Here is an 18309-nt window from a genome sequence, read left to right as displayed (position 1 = left end):
GAACTTTCACAGACATTAAACTATGAGACACCATTTCCTACTTAAACACCTGATGTATTAAAGAAATGTCAGAAAAGAAACACCAAACAAAATCATACTCTGAGACAAGTCAATATATCAATGAACAATGAACAAAGCACATGGCCTGTCACTCATGATTATCCCTCCCATCAAGAGGTCAGGTTCAGTGAGGTAGCTTCAGGGTCTTCTGTCAAAGTTGAAATATTTCTTCACAGATATCTTGGACACTGTTCATTATATAACTTACTGAATCTATACTAGAGTTTGATACTGAAAGCACAAGAAAAAGTATCTTCCAGTTAGAAGGATAATGAACCATAGGAGAGCTAAAATGTTGAATTTGTCTTTTTATTAACTGAAGAAAATATAACAAAATAGAAATCCTTATTACATTAAATTGTAGAAACATGCATTGTATATAATACAGTTTTTTAAACTACTGTCTTGACCCAGTTTTGAAGCCCCGGCTAGTGACTGGTTAGTTCCTTTTCTTGAATGGCCAACTAAACCTATACCCAACCTGTCTCTGATTAGGCTTTCAAACTCTACACACCTTAATCAGCCCGACCCAGCTACCAGACACTTAGGGATAGCCAACCTGTGTCCCAGAGCCTGGGAAATTATTCAAGAAGCCAACCCACACCCTGCTTGCAATACATACTCTCTACTGCTCCGACTTGCTGTCACCCTACCCCTTGGTTCAGTCCCTTCTGTGACCTTGCCTGGAAGTTTTCTCTCTTTGGGGGCTATAAATAACAAAAAAATTCTGCCTTTCAGCTGAGTGTCACTGCATTGCACTCTACCATCAAACAAATCTTTATGTCTTATAAAAATTGTGATATAGTATAATGATTACTGGACCAGGCCACAGAACACATAAATTCTAATGAAAGCTCTGTCACTCATTAGCTAGATGATGCATTGCAGATATAACACACAGTTTTAAATTATCCCCACTGAGGCCACATTCTGTGAGGGAGAGGTAATGTTTCTATTATTGCTTTGACTACAATTATCTGGTGGAAATCATCTTGTCCTAATATACAGAGTGAGATTTCTTAAATTAGTATATTTAAGCAAACGTGCACGCATACATACATTTAGTGCAGAGAACATATACTTTTTAACAAATTATTAAATAAGTTGATAGCTTCTCAAAATTTAAGTATCACTGAAACGGAAGAATCTTTATCCTGAGATTTTTATGAAGTCAAAAATGTAAGAATGATTGAATCAAGACTATTGAAACCAATCTAAATATACTTTAGAGTTAATTTATGTATAATAGTAAATGTAAATATAATATTAATTTCTTATTTTTTCCTAAGAAGAATCTTATAAAACCTGTTAGTAAAGTATGGCCCATAGACTATATTTATCCTGATTGCATCAGTTTTGAACTTTTCCATATATTTTCCAGGTTCTGATGATGCTTAACTTTTACACATCACTGATGATCTATTTGGTGATGGATGCTTTCTGATTTGAGGTATTAGCATTCTTTTAAAAATGTTCAACTGATTCTGCACTATTTTAACAACACAAAACATCCAAGTATCCAAGTGTTCAGTTTTCCTTCCTTCTACTATAAGCAAAAAATCTGTTACTCTGAGGGAATTACTTCCTTATTTCTTCATAGAGATAGTTGCCATTGTTTTCTAATTCCTAGTAATTTAAGTACTCTATGCTCAGGCCTACTATCTTCATGTTCTGCCTGTGGAAGGGCTGCTTTATTAGTCTCCACTTGCAGTAAAAAAATAATAAATTGTACATTTATTATAAGCTGAGAAAGTCATTGTTAAAATAAATATTAAGACAATGACACTCCCTTTATAATATGTTGCGCCTTTACAAATAAGTGCTAGCACCAGCAATCCTTATAGTTTATTGTTTCTCTTTTCAGCATGAACAATATATGGTTTATTCTCAAACTCTAAGTGCTCTCAACTCTTAGAGTCTTGCTTTATTCATCTGTAAAACTGCTTTTGCCTTCAGGGTGTTTCCCAAGTTAGGTGAATGGTAGCCTCTGATTTTCATGATCTCACAGAGCCCAAGGCCTACTGAAGTAATTTAATTTAATAAGAAATCAACTATTTTAAGCTCATTCCTCCATATGGAAACACCATCAGTACAGTGGGAACTAGAAATAAATACCACTTTATATGTCCCAAGAAACATTGAGCTGATGATTTTGTTAAAAATGGTCCCAGGGGGATCCCTGGGTGGCGCAGCGGTTTGGCGCCTGCCTTTGGCCCAGGGCGCGATCCTGGAGACCCGGGATCGAATCCCACATCGGGCTCCCGGTGCATGGAACCTGCTTCTCCCTCTGCCTGTGTCTCTGCGCCTCTCTCTCTCTCTCTCTCTGTGACTATCATAAATAAATAAAAATTAAAAAAAAAAAAATGGTCCCAGACCTTTAGTGTCTTGATGGGTCTGACAGAAGCAAGTACAGATTTTCTCAAGCTTCACAAATTATCTGTAAATAAAGCTCTGGGGAAAAACGAGTAACTCTCTCTCACACATACATGAATATAGCTCACACACATTACAATATACACAAATACAGATTACAAAATACACAAAAACAAACTGTAGAGTAAGGCCTGATAAAGACTTCAGATAAAGGAATTATTAAACACATAATAAAATAGCTCAAAAATAATATGAGCTTGAACATAAAAACATTAAGCAATGAACTCATGAACCAAAGGGTTCTATAAATTAAATAAAATAAGATAAAAATAAAATAAAATAAAGTAAAATAATTGAAATGCAAAATCTAGTATATGAGGGGCACCTAGGTGGCTAAGTTGGTTGTTAAGCATCTGACTCTTGGTTTTGACTTAGGTCATGATCTCAGAGTTGTGAGATCGAGCCACTCTGTGTAGGGCTCCATGCTCAGTAGGAGTCTACTTGGAGATTCTCTCTCTTTCCCCCTGGACCTCCCTCTTCCTCTCTCTCATTTAGATAAATAAATATTTTTAAAAATCCAGTGGATGAGTTTAACCACAAATTGATATTTCAGGAGAGAACAGTAAACCAAAAGATAAATATATAGACATTACGCAGAATGCATCAAAGAGATTAAAAAAATGGAAACATGAAGAAAGTCTTAACACATGGATGATAGGAGTTATGGGAAGACAAAAAAAGTTATTAAGTCACAGATATCACTGGAAAATATACAAGCCAAAGGTTTTCCACAAGTGATGAAGTAAAATAATTTATATATTCATGGAGCCAAATGAATCAAGATAATATTAATAAAAATAAATCTAGGCCTAGACACATCAAGGTAATGATTCAAACCACTAAAGATTAATAGGAGATCTTACAAATAGCAAAAATCAATGGCAAATTAACTTCAGATAAATCAAACTGATACACAATTTGAAAAGTAACATTGAAGTTAGTGGAGTAATGTAATGAAACTGTAGAAAAAGTAAGAGTATGCCATTTATCTAGAATATTATACCTAATGATATCCTTTAAGAATTAAGTATAATAAAATATAGTTTCAAAATCAAAGCTGGATTGGCCCCAAACAAACCTTAATTAATGGAAATTCAAAATGTATTAGAAGAAAAAGGAAAAAGTGATACTACATGGAACTTCTGCAATTGAAAAAATAGGAGGAACCAACAAAATACTAAAAATACATCTAAATTTAAAATAACAGTAGCTTTTTTTTAAAAAAAAAAGAGCATGATGAAATCAATAATGTAAAATAGGTCTAAAACATATGACGAAAGTAATATTTAATTGGAATGGATGATAGAGCTTTAAGTGTTTTAAGACCCTTCTAGAGTTTACGTGGGCAATAAAAATGTTAAATAATATTAGAATGAATTCAGAATGGGTATTATGATTTATATCATATATACAACAATTATATGAGTATATAAGTTCCCAAGTACTTGAGAAAATTTGTAGAATAAGAAAAAAGACTCCCCCGCAAAAAAACTCCCAAAAACTAAGAAAAGAGAAACATACATAAAAAAAGATGCAGGGAAAAATAAGAATAAAATAAGGTGGTGGAAATAAATCTAAGTATCTGTGGTTACAATAAATCCAAATGGAGCAAATATTCTTATGAAGATAAATAGTTTCACACTGAACACAGAAAGCAATTAGACATAGTTTAATAGACACACCAGAATACTGGTGTCTCTTATTATTTGAGAGAGAGAGAGAGAGAGAGAGAGAGAGAATGTGTGTGCACAAGCAGAGGAAGAGAGAAAGGTAAAGCAGACTCCCTGCTGAGGCTAGGGCCAGATGTGGGCTCGATGACCTGATCAGAAGGCAGATGCTTACTGGTACACCCAGGTGCCCCTGAATTTACTTCTGTTAAGCTCCACGACTATATTTTTACCAAAATTATTAGCTGTTGATTATTTGGACCACCTAAATATATAATTTTTGTCTGAAAACCTATGTAAGGCATCTTCTACGGTAACAAAATTAGTCTTTTTTTTTCCTCTTCAGTGAGCTGTGAAGTTCCAAACAAGCATTTTTTAGTGTGAATGAAGACACTTGAGGTGAGTATGGGGGAATAGATTTATTTCTAGTTTTACCCTTATACTAAGCACATAGCTCCTTGGGATTTTAGCCCACTAGGATCATATAGACTCCTTACTTTGGCATACTCTGGGCTTAAGCTTCTTTTCCCCAAGCTACAGGGCAACCACTTCAGCAAATATTCTCAACTCCAATAGTGTTCTGTCTTCTCAGTAATTTCACTTCAGAGAGTTGATTTAAATTAAAAGCACAAAAATATAAATAACTATATGATTATTTATTAAATGCCATAATGAAATCCAAAATAAGAAAGAACTTAATTATAAAATGATGGGTAATTAATTATAGATCATTCACAGCACATAAATCAATACAGTACATTCACAATAGTCTAAAAATATTCAATTGTATTCAAAAGTTTATATATTTATAAAAAAAGAATTCATACTATTTCAACATTTAAAATATATATATATATATATATATATATATATATTAAAATAGTTCCTAAAAGAGAAAAAATAAATTATAATTGGAACGAACTAAACAGGACACTCATAAAGGGTAAAGGGCTTAACTTCACCTTTTAAGAAATAACTGACCCTTATAGCTTAAATTAAATGTTTATAATTTCACCCTCTAGGAAAATTATATTTTATTTTGAAAAAAATCAAACATGAGGTCGAGGCAAGATGGAGGAATAGCAGAGGTCCTCAACTCATCTGGTCCCACAAACTTACCTAGATAATTTTAAAAACATCTGAACACCTACGAAGTCAACCTGAGATGTAAAGAGAGAACAGCTGGAATGCTACAGAGAAAAAAGTTTTTGCATCTAACAAGGTAGGAAGGTGAAAATAATAAAAAATAAATCAAGTGGGGTAGGGGAACCATGACAAGTCGGTTGAAAGTGGAGCCTCAAAAGCCTCTGAGGTATGAAAACCCAGCCCTGGACAAGCGAGATCTTTAAAAGTCCGCACCTGAGTCTTCCCCTGACAGAAAGTGCTTAGCAGAGAAATAGGGCACAATCCCAGGAGGGGCAGTGAAGCCTCAAGATTCCGGAAGGAATAATAACTGGAGGGGAGCCCCAGAGAAAGCTCACAGCAAACCTCTGTCTGATACAGGTAAAGGGCTGGAGCACCATAGTCCTCTGGGGCATTTGGGAAAAGCCAGCAGTTACGTGGACCAGCTCTGGAGCTCCCTTTAACCCTAGAGCCTGGCAATGGACAGAGGTGGCTGTCCTCTCTTCCCTTTGGGAGAGGCGGCCCCTAGGAGTGCAGGTCCAGAGGGACAGGGCCATCGATCCGAGGGCACCAAAGTGGACAAAGCCAGCTGTCCTTTGTTCCCCCTGGGACAGGCAGAAGTAGGAAGGGCACAGGAAAGTGAGAACTCTCCTGCTGCTGGGTGCTTGCCCCCATGAGCTTCTATGCCAGTGTATAGTGGGAGACTGAGGTTGAGTACTCAGGAGGAGTAGACTCCAGAGCTGGAAATCTGGCCGCTGCCATTTTTGTTTTTTCTCTTGTTTTCATCTTGCACTTGGAAGAGGCAGGGCCTCTAGAGAACAAAGACCTCGCAGGATAAACAACTCAGCACCTTGCAATGGTCAGGGCATTTCTGCCCAGGCACAGACACCTGAGAATGAGTGCAGCAGACCCCACCCGCAGAAGAACTTCTGGAAGTACAAGGGAAAACCAAGTTTACTGAACAAGCAGCACTGGAAAGCTCCAGGAATGAGGGAAAATAGTATATAGAACTAGAGAGTTTTCTTTCCGTTTTTTTCTTTTCTTTTCGTTTCCCATTACGACTTGTTTTTATATCAGGTTAAAAAATTCTAATATTTTTTCTCTTTTCCTGCCTTAACCATAATACTATTTATCACCTCCTCATTTTTAAGCTTTTCCCTTTTGACTTTCATATTTCTACAATTACATGTCTTAGATATATTTTTCACTTCTGGATTCCCTTCAACATTTTCAATTTAATTTTGGTATATATATGAGATATGGGTTTCTGTTTTTTGTTTTTCCTGTCTCATTTTGTTTTATGGTGGTGGAAGTTAGTACCTTCTAACACACGACCAAAATACGACACCCAGAACCAAGTGAAATACCATGTTGGTTCACTCTGTGAGACTGTTCTCTCTTCCTTCCCATTCTGTCCCCCTCTTTTATCTTGGTTATGCGTTTGTAGTTGAGGGTCTTTATGTAAGTATTGCTGATTTATATAAATTCGGGATTGAGCATCTTCTAGAATACAGAACAAAATGCACTCAGAACCAAAAGGATAAACCTCTAGGTCCCCTCAGGGAGACTGTTTTCTCTCCCCACCACCACTTCCTCACCAACCCCTCTTTTTCTTCTTTTTCTTCTTTGTTTTTGGTTTTTTATTTTCACTATTTTGTTTTAAAATTGGTTTTTCACTTTAGTGGTCCTTTCATTTTATTTTGTTCTGTTCTTCTTTATCTTTAATTTCTGGTCTCTGACCTCTGCAGAATCATCTAGACTGTATTTTATTTAGGTCGTGGTTGATAATTTTTGACTCACCTCACTCATACAGCCACTCTGCACTGGACAAAAATGACTAGAAGGAAGAATTCACCACAAAGGAAAGAACCAGAAGGAATACTGTCTGCCACAGAGTTACTAAACATGGATTTAAATACGGTGTCAGAAATTCAATTCAGAAGTTAAAGTTACTGGTGGCTCTGGAAAAAAAAAAAAAAAAAAGCACAGAGGACTCTGGAGACTCTGTTACTACAGAATTGAGATCTAATCAGGCTGAAATTTAAAATACTTTAACTGAGATATAATCCAAACTGGATGCTCTAATTGCTAGGGTTAGTAAGGTGGAAAAGAGAGTGAGTGGCATAGAAGACAAGTTTATGGAAAGGAAGGAAGCTGACGAAAAAAGAGAAAAATAATTAAGAGCCCATGTGGAAAGGGAAATAAATGATAGATTGAGAAGGAAGAATATATGTCTAATTGGGATTCCAGAAGAGGAAGAGAGAGAGGGAGAGAGAGAGAGAGAGGGAGAGAGAGAGAGAGAGAGATTGAGAGAGAAGATCACAAAGTATATTTGAACAAATCATAGCTGAGAACTTCCCTAACCTAGGGAAGGAAACTGGCATTCAGATCCAAGAGGTAGAGAGGACCCCCCCCAAAAAAAATCAATAAAAACTGTTCAACATCTTGACATTTAATAGTGTCAAAGGTAAATTGACACTATTTCAAAGGTAAAGAGGTAATTTCAAAGGTAAATTTCAAAGGTAAAGAGAAAATACTTAAAGCAGCTCGAGATAAGATTCTTAACTTATAGGAGGAGAAATATAAGATAACAGCAGACCTCTACACAGAGACCTGGCAGGCCAGAAAGGGCTGGCATGATATATACAGGGTACTAAATGAGAAAAACATGCAGCTAAGAATGCTTTATCCAGCAAGGCTGTTGAAGTAAAAAATATGTGACCACCAAACCGACTCTGCAAGAAATATTAAGAAGGACCCTATAAAAGAAAGAGGGAGCCCAAAGAAACAATCCACAACAGTAAACTGTAAAGGTAATATGATGACACTAATTTCATATCTTTCAATAGTTATTTTGAATGTGAATGGACTAAATGATCCCATCAAAAGACGCAGGGTATAGGACTGGATAAAAAAGCAAGACCTATCGATGTGCTGTGTACAAGAGATTCATTTTAGACCTTAGGACTTCAGCCTGAAAATGAAGGTGTGGAAAACCATTTACCATTTAAATGGTCCTCAAAAGAAAGCTGGGGTAGCAATCTTCATAGCAGATAAATTAAAGTTTATACCAAAGACTGTAGTAAGAGATGAAGAGGACCACTGTATCATACTTAAAGGGTCTATCAAAAAAGAAGACCTAACTAATTATGAATATTTATGCCTCTAATGTGGGAGCCGCCAAGTATATCAATCAATTAATAACCAAAGTAAAGAGATACTTAGATAATAGTACACTAATAGTAGGAGACTTCAATATGGCACTCTCAGCAAATGACAGATATTCTAAGCAGAACATCACCAAAGAAACAAGGGCCTTGAATGATACACTGGACCAAATACATTTCACAGATATAGACAGAACATTCCATCTGAATGCAACTGAATACACACTCTTCTCAAGTGCACATGGAACTTTCTCCAGAATATATCACATACTGGGTAACAAATCAGGTCTCAACCAATACCAAAAGATTGGGATTGTCCCTTGCATATTTTCAGACCATAATGCTTTGAAACTAGAACACAACCATAAGAAGAAATTTGGAAGAGACTCAAAAACATGGAGGTTAAACAGCATCCTATTAAAAGATGAATGGGTCAACCAGGAAATTAGAAAAAAAATTAAAAAGATTCATGGAGACTACTGAAAATGAAAATCCATTCAAAATCTTTGGGATACAGCCAAGGCAGTCCTGAGAGGGAAATACATCACAATACAAGCCTCCCTCAAATAACTGGAACAAATACACAAGCTAACCTCCCACCTAAAGGAACTGGAGAAAGAACAGCAAATACAGCTTAAACCAAGCAGAAAACAGAAAATAAAGATTCGAGTAGAATTCAATGAAATAGAGACCAGAAGAAATTTAGAACAGTTAAACCAAACCAGGAGTTGGTTCTTTGAAAGAATTAATAAGATAGATAAAGCCCCAGCCAGCCTTATTAAAAAGAAAACAGTAAACACTCAAATTAATAAAATCACAAATGAAAGAGGTGAGATCACAACCAATACTAAGGAAATACGAACGATTTTAGAAACGTATCATGAGTAGCTATATGCTAACAAATTAGGCAATCTTAGAAGAAATGGATGCATTTCTGGAAAACCACAAACTACCAAAACTGGAACAGGAAGAAATAGAAAAACTGAACAGGCCAATAACCAGTGAGGAAATTGAAGCAGTCATCAAAAACCTCCCAAGACACAAAAGTCCAGGGCGAGATGGCTTCCCAGGGGAATTTTACCAAATGTTTAAAGAAGAAATAATACCTATTCTACTAAAGCTGTTCCAAAAGATAGAAAGGGATGGAATACCTCGAAACTCATTTTATGAGGCCAGCATCACCTTAATTCCAAAACCAGACAAAGACCCCACCATAAAGGAGATTTATAGACCAATAACCCTGATGAACATGGATGCAAAAATTCTCAACAAGATACTAGCTAATAGGATCCAACAGCACATTAAGATTATTCACCATGGCCAAGTGGGATTTATCCCCAGGATGCAAGGATGGTTCAATACTAATAAAACAATCAATATGATAGATCACATGAATAAGAGAAAAGACAAAAACAATATGATCCTCTCAACAGATGCAGAGAAAGCATTTGACAAAGTAGAACATCGATTCCTGATTAAAACTCTTCAGAGTGTAGGGATAGAGGGAACATCCCTCAATATCTTAAAAGCCATTTATGAAAAGCCCACAGTGAATATCATTCTCAATGGGAAAAAAAACTAAGAGCCTTTCCACTAAGATCGGGAACATGACAAGGATGTCCACTCTCCGAACTGTTATTCAACACAGTACTAGAAGTCCTAGGTCTCAGCCATCAGACAACAACAACCAAAAGAAATAAAAAGCACTCAAACTGGCAAAGAAGAAGTCAAACTTTCCATCTTTGCAGATGACATGATATAGAAATGTATATAGAAAACCCAAAAGACTCCACCCCAAGCTTGTTAGAACTCATACAGCAATTCAGCAATGTAGCAGGATACAAAATCAATGACCAAAAATCAGTGCATTTCTGTACACTAACAATGAGACTGAAGAAAGAGAAATTAAGGAATCAATCCCATTTCAACTGCACCCCAAACCATAAGATACCTAGGAATAAACCTAACCAAAGAGGTAAAGGATCTATCTATACCCTAAAACTACAGAACACGTCTGAAAGAAATTGAGGAAGACTTAAAGAGATAGAAAAACATTCTATGCTCATGGAATGGAAGAATAAATATTGTGAAAATGTCTATGCTACCCAGGGCAATTTACATGTTCAATGTAATCCCTACCAAAATATCGTAGACTTTCTTCTCAGAGTTAGAACAAATCATCTTAAGATTTGTATGGAATCAGAAAAGACCCCGAATAGCCAGGGGAATGTTAAAAAAGAAAACCAAAGCAGGGGGCATCACAATGCCAGATTTCAAGCTGTATTCCAAAGCTATGTCTTGATCATAGACAAGTACTGGTACTGGCACAAAAACAGACCCATAGATCAATGGAACAGAATAAAGAACCCAGAAATGGACCCTCAACTCTATGGTCAACTAATATTCTACAAAGCAGGAAAGAATATTCACTGGAAGAAGGACAGTGTCTTTAAAAAATTGTGTTGGGAAAATTGGACAGCCACGTGCAGAACACTATACACAAAGATACTCTAAATGGATAAAAGATCTAAATGTAAGACAAGAATCCATCAAAATCCTAGAGGAGATCATAGGCAACAACCTTTTTGAACTTGGCCACAGCAACTTCTTTCAAGGTACATCTATGAAGGCAAGGGAAACAAAAGCAAAAATGAACTATTGGGACTTAATCAAAATAAAAACCTTCTGCACAGCAAAAGAAACAGTCAACAAAACTCAAAGACAACCTACAGAATGGGAGAAGATATTCGCAAATGACCTATCAGATAAACGGCTAGTATCCAAGATCCATAAAGAACTTATCAAACTCCATGCCCAAGAAACAAACAACCTAATCATGAAATGGGCAAAAGACATTAATTTCTCCAAAGAAGACATACACATGGCCAACAAGTGCATGAGAATATGCTCTGCATCCCTTGCCATCAGGGAAATACAAAACAAAACCACTATGAGATACCACCTCACACCAGTGAGAATGGTGAAAATAACAAGACAGGAAACAACAACGTTGGCAAGGATGTGGAGAAAGGGGAACCCTCTTACACTGTTGATAGGAAAGCAAACTGGTACAGCCACTCTGGAAAACTGTGTGGAGGTTCCTCAAAGAGTTAAAAATACAGTTACCCTATGACCCAGCAATTGCACTACTGGGTATTCACCCCAAAGATACAGATGTAGTGAATTGTCAAGACACCTACACCCTGATGTTCATAGCATTGTGTCTCAGTTAAAACCAGAGAAGGCAGAAAAGGAGAGAAGGATAAAGAAACAATGAACAAGTGCAATGACTGGAAAGCAGTTACAAAAAAGATAAATATAAGTCCAACTATATCAATAATCACTTTCAATATGAATGATCTGAATAGACCTTTTAAGAGACAGAGACTGACAGATCAGTAGGCTAAAAACAAACAGCTCAACAATACGTTGTCTAAAATAAATCAATTTTATTATTTGGTTAGTTAAGATTTTATTCACTTATTTGACAGAGAAAACACAGGCAAGGGGAGTGATAGGCAGAGGGACAGGGAGTAGCAGGATCCCCACTGAGCAAGGAGACAGATGTCGAAGTCAGGCTGGATCCCAGGACCCTGGGACCATGACTTGAGCTGAAGGTAGATACTTAACCAACTGAGCCACCCAGGTGCTCCTAAAAGAAACCTATTTTAAATATAAAGACACAGATGGATTTACAGTAAAGGGATAGGGAAATACATACCATGCCAATGCTAATCAAAAGAAAGCTGAAGTAGCGGTATTAATTTTAGACAAAGATGACTTCAGAGCAGGGAAAGGTTTCAAGTTTTAAAGGGGGGCACTACATATTTATAAAATGTCAATCCTCAAGAAGACACAACAATTCTTAATGTTAATACACCTAATGATATAGCGTCAATATCCATCAGGCAAGAAATGGTAAAACTGCAAGAATATATAAATCCGCCATTAGAGTTGGATTTTTCAATGTACTTCTATCAGAAATTGATGGATCCAGCAGGCAGAAAGCCATAAGGATACAGTAGAATTGAACAGCTTTATATTTGTCAAGGTTCTCCAGAGAAATAGAAACAATAGAATATAGAGAGATACACACGGGAGAGAAGATTTATTATAGGAATTGGCTCATGCAATTATGGAGACTGAGAAATCTCACAGTCTGCCATCTGCAAACTGGGAAACCAAAAAAGCCAGTGGTGTAATTGGACTACAAAGGCTGGAAAAGGCACAGGGAGAAATGGTGTAAGCCCTGGTTCAAGTTCAAAGGCTGAAGAAAAAGAAGCACCAATGTCTGAAGACAGGAAACGATGGATATCTTAGTTAAAGCGAAGAGAGGAAATTCACTCTTCCGCTCTTTTGTGCATTTGACAAAATGCATCATATTTGTCTTTTGCCAAAATGAAGCCTTAAAATCTATCAATAGAAACATGCTTCATTGAAAAAACAAACTTTAAACAACATTGACATTTCAAGCTGAATGCTCATGATCTTATATTTATATGATACATAACTTTTGCAAGTTTTAGAATAACTTGATTCAAATTTGGTTGAGAGACCATGGCCCATTATTTTTTTTATCTCGCCTTATGAAAAAATCTACCCCATCAACTCTTTTTTTTTTTTAAGATTTTATTTATTTAATCATGAGAGACACAGATAGAGAGAGGCAGAGACACAGGCAGAGGGAGAAGCAGGCTCCATGCAGGGAGCCTGGCTTGGGACTCGATCCCAGGTCCCCAGGATCACGCCCTGGGCTGAAGGCGGCGCTAAACCACTGAGCCACTCGGGCCACCCTACCCCATCAACTCTTAAAACTACTGATTCTCTTTTTCATCTGTTTTATATATATGTACTTATTCTAAGAATTTGAATGTTTTTGCTCCAACAGAACAATATAGTTAATGATCAAGAAAAGAGCATGGACATATTAATAAGTGAAAATCCAACTCGATTTTTTTTTGTAAATATAGAAATAAGGTTTAGTTCAAATGAGATGAATACATATTAATATTTTGTGACAATTTGTCAGAGTTTTGTCTGTTTTGCTTAATAATATATCCTCAGTTCCTAGATTAGTGTCTGGCATATTATATATACACAATTAACTTATGGTGAATGCGTTCATTTATTTATCGATGTCTGGCAATATAAGCCATTTTAATATTGATTTATGTATCACAGAATAATTTATATACATTGTAATGTTGTCCAATATATTGGTTAAATCGTATGAAATGGTCAAAATTTTATCTCTTTTGACATTTGATAAAATTGCTATCAATAGACTGGGTTATATATTAAAAACATTATATGGAGGAATCATAAAATTATGTTAAAGTGACTATTCTGGGTTCCTGTAAAGAAAATCACAATGTATTATGTTCAAATTATGGATTTTCCCTCCTCTATTGTGTGCCAGGCATTTATAAGAGTATAGCTCCAGCACCACATTTCTGAGCCCTATCTCTAAAATTTTCAAAGATCTGTCATTGTAAAAGCTTCCACAGTCAAGTTCTGAAAATAGACCATGATGCTTGATGTTTGCTGGCCATTCAGAAGATGAGTCTCCAAGAATTTGGGGCTAATCAAACCCCAGCAAACTACATAAGTATCATGTTAATAGTTATTGGTGGCCATGCTTTTCTTCATATTGATCTAGGAAAAGATGAATTCACTTAACAAAGACAGCGACTAAACAGTAACAGCAACAACAAAAATGATAACCCTAAAAAAGGCAAGAAGATGGGATAAAGAGCATCCATACGGTTTCTGGATTAGAGTTCTTGCTGAGGTCATATTGTGTCCCCCCTCTTTTAATAAGACTCCTCCATATCCTCATAATAAATTATGCCTTTCTCCTTAGGCTAAAGTTGATTTTCTTTATTTGAAATCAAAACAGTTCTAAGTTTTTGTCATATCAAATAAAAAATAAAGCATAATAGAGCCTGAAGGATATTAATTAATTATACTCCCCTGTATCTACTTTGTTCTTTATCTGACAGCTACCTAAAATAGTGTTTTAATTATTCATTGATTAGCTCTTTGTTATAAAATATACCACAAGAAAAAAATTCCATATAAAAGGCTCTAGCTTTAAATAAATCACTGCAACTGGTGTTTTAAAAAGTAGAGATGTTTATCTTTGTTCATATTAAAATCCAGTATTAAAATTTTTTCTCATGGAGCTTGAATGATACGCATGTGTAAGCAAAAGTGACTACTGAGACATATCATTAAAATTGCAGTAAGAATTTTATTTGTTATGATAGATCATAACTTGTGCTTTCTGAAAAGTAGCCAATGGCCAAGGAATCAGGAAAATCACAAGTCAAGGAAGAGAGTTTTAGTTTTATTATTTCTGAATGATTAATAAGAGAAGTAAATTCAAGGGAAAAAATAACTTGTACACCTAAACAGATGTGATAAACAACCACGCTGAAATTATCTAAATCATATACACTGAGAAAAGTGTATATGATAGATATATTTTGGGGATCCCTGGGTGGCTCAGTGGTTTAGTGCCTGCGTTTGGCCCAGGGCACGGCCCTGGAGTCCTGGGATCGAGTCCTGCGTGGGGCTCCCGGCATGGAGCCTGCTTCTCCCTCCTCCTGTGTCTCTGCCTTTCTCTCTTTCTCTGTCTATAATTAATAAATAAATAAATAAATAAATAAATAAATAAATAAATAAATCTTTAAAAAAGATGAATATATATTTTAAAAATCTGTACAAAAACAACAACAAAACAAACCTAATGTATGGGGTAAACCTAGTGTATGGGGGTAAGGTTTGAAACTATGTCCGTCCAATTTTTTAAGAAGCAAAACTTAGGGGCACCAGGGTGGCTCAGCGGTTGAGCGTCTGCCTTTGGCTCAGGATCCTGGCGTCCTGGCACAGGGTCCCGCATGAGGCTTCCCACAGGGAGCCTGCTTCTCCCTCTGCCAATATCTCTGCCTCTCTGTACGTCTCTCATGAATAAATAAATAAAATCCCCCCCCCCCAAAAAAAAGCAAAACTTAAGGATTTTCCCCAGATGAAGAATTATGCAACCTGTATATCTAGGTAAGGATATGAAATAACAAATTTTATTCAAATTATTGCCAATAGGTAATAACCAAATATGAGTGAAAACTTGGCCTCTATTTATCAAATGGAATTGTAGACAACTTCTATAATTTGAGCATTCCAGTTTTAATTTTAATATTGCTTTGCAATAAAGTAATATATATAAATTTATTTTTTATTTTTATTTTTAATATATATAAATTTAAATTAAGAAATAACATCAGGGGATCCCTGGGTGGCGCAGCGGTTTGGCGCCTGCCTTTGGCCCAGGGCACAATCCTGGAGACCCGGGATCGAATCCCACATCGGGCTCCCTGCATGGAGCCTGCTTTCTCCCTCTGCCTGTGCCTCTGCCTCTCTCTCTCTCTCTGTGTCTCTGATGAATAAATAAAATCTTTTAAAAAAATTCTATAGACCTGCAAACCTAGAAACACTAATGCTAAACTCTAATTTGTGATGTCTTTATACCTGATATTGCTTTATCACTTAATATTATCTATAGCATACTGAGGAAACTCTTACAGGACAAGGCTGCTATAGCAAATCTGAGTTTCGTGCATATTGGGGTGAAGGGCACCATCCTTCTTCAGCTCTGTCTGGAGTTTAATTTAACATGGATGTCAGGTTGTTGGCTGTCCAAAGGACATGCTGAGATTTTTGATTCACTTCTCTGATTTTTGTCTGTTAATAAATTATTTGACAGCATCCTGCTAAGTAGCAAAATTCAGTAACAACTTTCAGATAGGTGTTGCCAAAAATGATTCTTGAGTGCATGTAGTTTTCATCTGTTGTAATTTAGCACCTAACTTTTGTTTTCTTTAGGTTATATTAATCCACAACACTAGGTTGACTGTTTAAAATGACTCATGATATTAGATATATCTTCTTGGGTGATTCTGAGGAAAATATTTGTAGGTTATAGCAATCTTTATAAAGATAATGTTTAAGTTTTATAATGAAGTGTTGAGGAAGCAGTATTTACAGGAGATAAGAAGTATATCAAATGACAAATACTGTATCTTATATTTGTTTTATGTTATATCACAGAAAAAACACAGGCTAATTTAGACCTTTGTTGCTTAGTTACTAATGGGCTATGGAGAATATCATCATTATTATTTTTCACAATCCTCTCCAAAAAAAAAATTAATGATTCATAGGAGGTTGAATTATTTGTTTCATTTGTTTCCTGTTTTTTCTTTCCTTCCAGCTTTATTGAGCTGTAAATGACATAAATGTTGTGTAGGTTTAAGTGTACAACATCTTACTGATTTACCAAACTGATTTTATTTCTTTTTCTATTTTTATCAATTTTAATTCCAGTATAATTGATTTTCAGGTGTACAATATAGTGATTCAACAATTCTATACATAACACAGTGCTTATCAAGGTAAGTGTACTTATGAACCCTTTAACTGTTAAGTATCCCCTAACCCCCCTCCCTTCTGGTAACCACCTGACTGTTCTCTACAGTTAAGAGTCTGTTTTTTGGTATGTGTCTATTTTCTTTGTTACCTTGTTATGTGTCTTAGAATCCACATATGAGTGAAATAAGGTATTTGTCTTTCCCTGACTGACTTATTTTGCTTAGCATAATACTCTCTAGATTTGTTTGCAAATGGCAAGATTTCATTCTTTTTTATGGCTGAGTAATATAATATATATTATAGAATTATTTACAGTAGCCAAAACATCTGAGTAATATCTATCTATCTATCATTTATCTATCTACCTATCATTTCATGTCTATTGAAATGAGCATCCAGGTTTTAGCCTTTCTCTTGTTGATGTGATGTATCATGTTGATTGATTGTGACTCTTGAACCACCACTGCATCTCAGGAATAAATCTCACTTGATGGTGGTGAATGACTTTTTAAATGTATTGTTGGATTTGGTTTGCAAATATTTTGTTGAGGATTTCTCCATCTATTCTCATCAGAGATATCGGCCTGTAGTTCTCTCTCTCTGTCTCTCTGTCTCTCTCTCTCTTTTTGTGGGATCTTTATCTGGTTTTGGTATTAGGATAATGGTGAACTCAAAGACTGAATTTAGAAGTTTTCCTTTCTCTTCTATTTTATGGAATAGTTTGAGAAGAATAAGCATTAACTCTAAATGCTTGGTAGAATTTGCTGTGAAGCCATCTGGTCCTGTACTTTTGTTTGCCAGGAATTTTTTTTTTTTTTTAAAGATTTTATTTACTTGAGAAAGAGAAAGAGAGAGAGAGAGAATGTGCACAAGAGCACAAGTGAGGGAAGGGGCAAAAGGAGAGGGACAAGCAGACTTCCCACTGAATATGGAGCCTGACTCACGGCTTGATCCCAGAACCAAAAGATCATGACCTGAGCAGAAGTCAGATGCTTAACTGACTGTTTATTTGTCCCTGTTGAGAATTCTTTGATTACAGATTAGATTTCCTTTCTGATGATTGGCCTGTTCAAATTTTCAATTTCTTTGACTCAGTTTTGGGAGGTTATATTGTCTCTAGAAATTTACCTATACCTTCTAGGTTGTCCAATTTGTTGGCATATAATTTCTCATAATATTTTCTTATATCTTTTATATTTCTGTGGTATTGATTGCTATTTCTCCTTTCTGATTTTGTTTGTTTGAGTCCTATTACTTTCTTTGATTAGTCTGGCTAAAGGTTTATCAATTTTGTTGATTCTTCAAAGAACCACCTCCTGGTTTCTTTGATCTATTTATTTACTTACTTAAATTTTTATTTCATTTATTTATGCTATAATCTTTAATATTAATATTCTTATTCTAATACCCCTCCTCTCACGTTTTAGGTA

General features: G+C 35.7%; 1 long non-coding RNA gene across 2 annotated transcripts in view; it reads left to right on the top strand.

The window, feature by feature from the left end:
• Positions 1-18309, top strand: part of LOC119865195 — a 74626-nt gene that overhangs the window by 10268 nt on the left and 46049 nt on the right. For both annotated transcript variants that reach the window (XR_005376310.1, XR_005376311.1), the window contains exons 4-7: positions 1442-1510; positions 4507-4559; positions 5183-5382; positions 16851-16902. This is a non-coding gene — a long non-coding RNA (uncharacterized LOC119865195). The remainder of the gene's footprint in view (positions 1-1441; positions 1511-4506; positions 4560-5182; positions 5383-16850; positions 16903-18309) is intronic.

This window comes from Canis lupus, chromosome 22 (genome assembly GCF_011100685.1).
Source record: "Canis lupus familiaris isolate Mischka breed German Shepherd chromosome 22, alternate assembly UU_Cfam_GSD_1.0, whole genome shotgun sequence".
Classification (NCBI taxonomy): Eukaryota; Metazoa; Chordata; class Mammalia; order Carnivora; family Canidae; genus Canis; species Canis lupus.
This window is presented reverse-complemented; position numbering and strand designations above follow the sequence as displayed.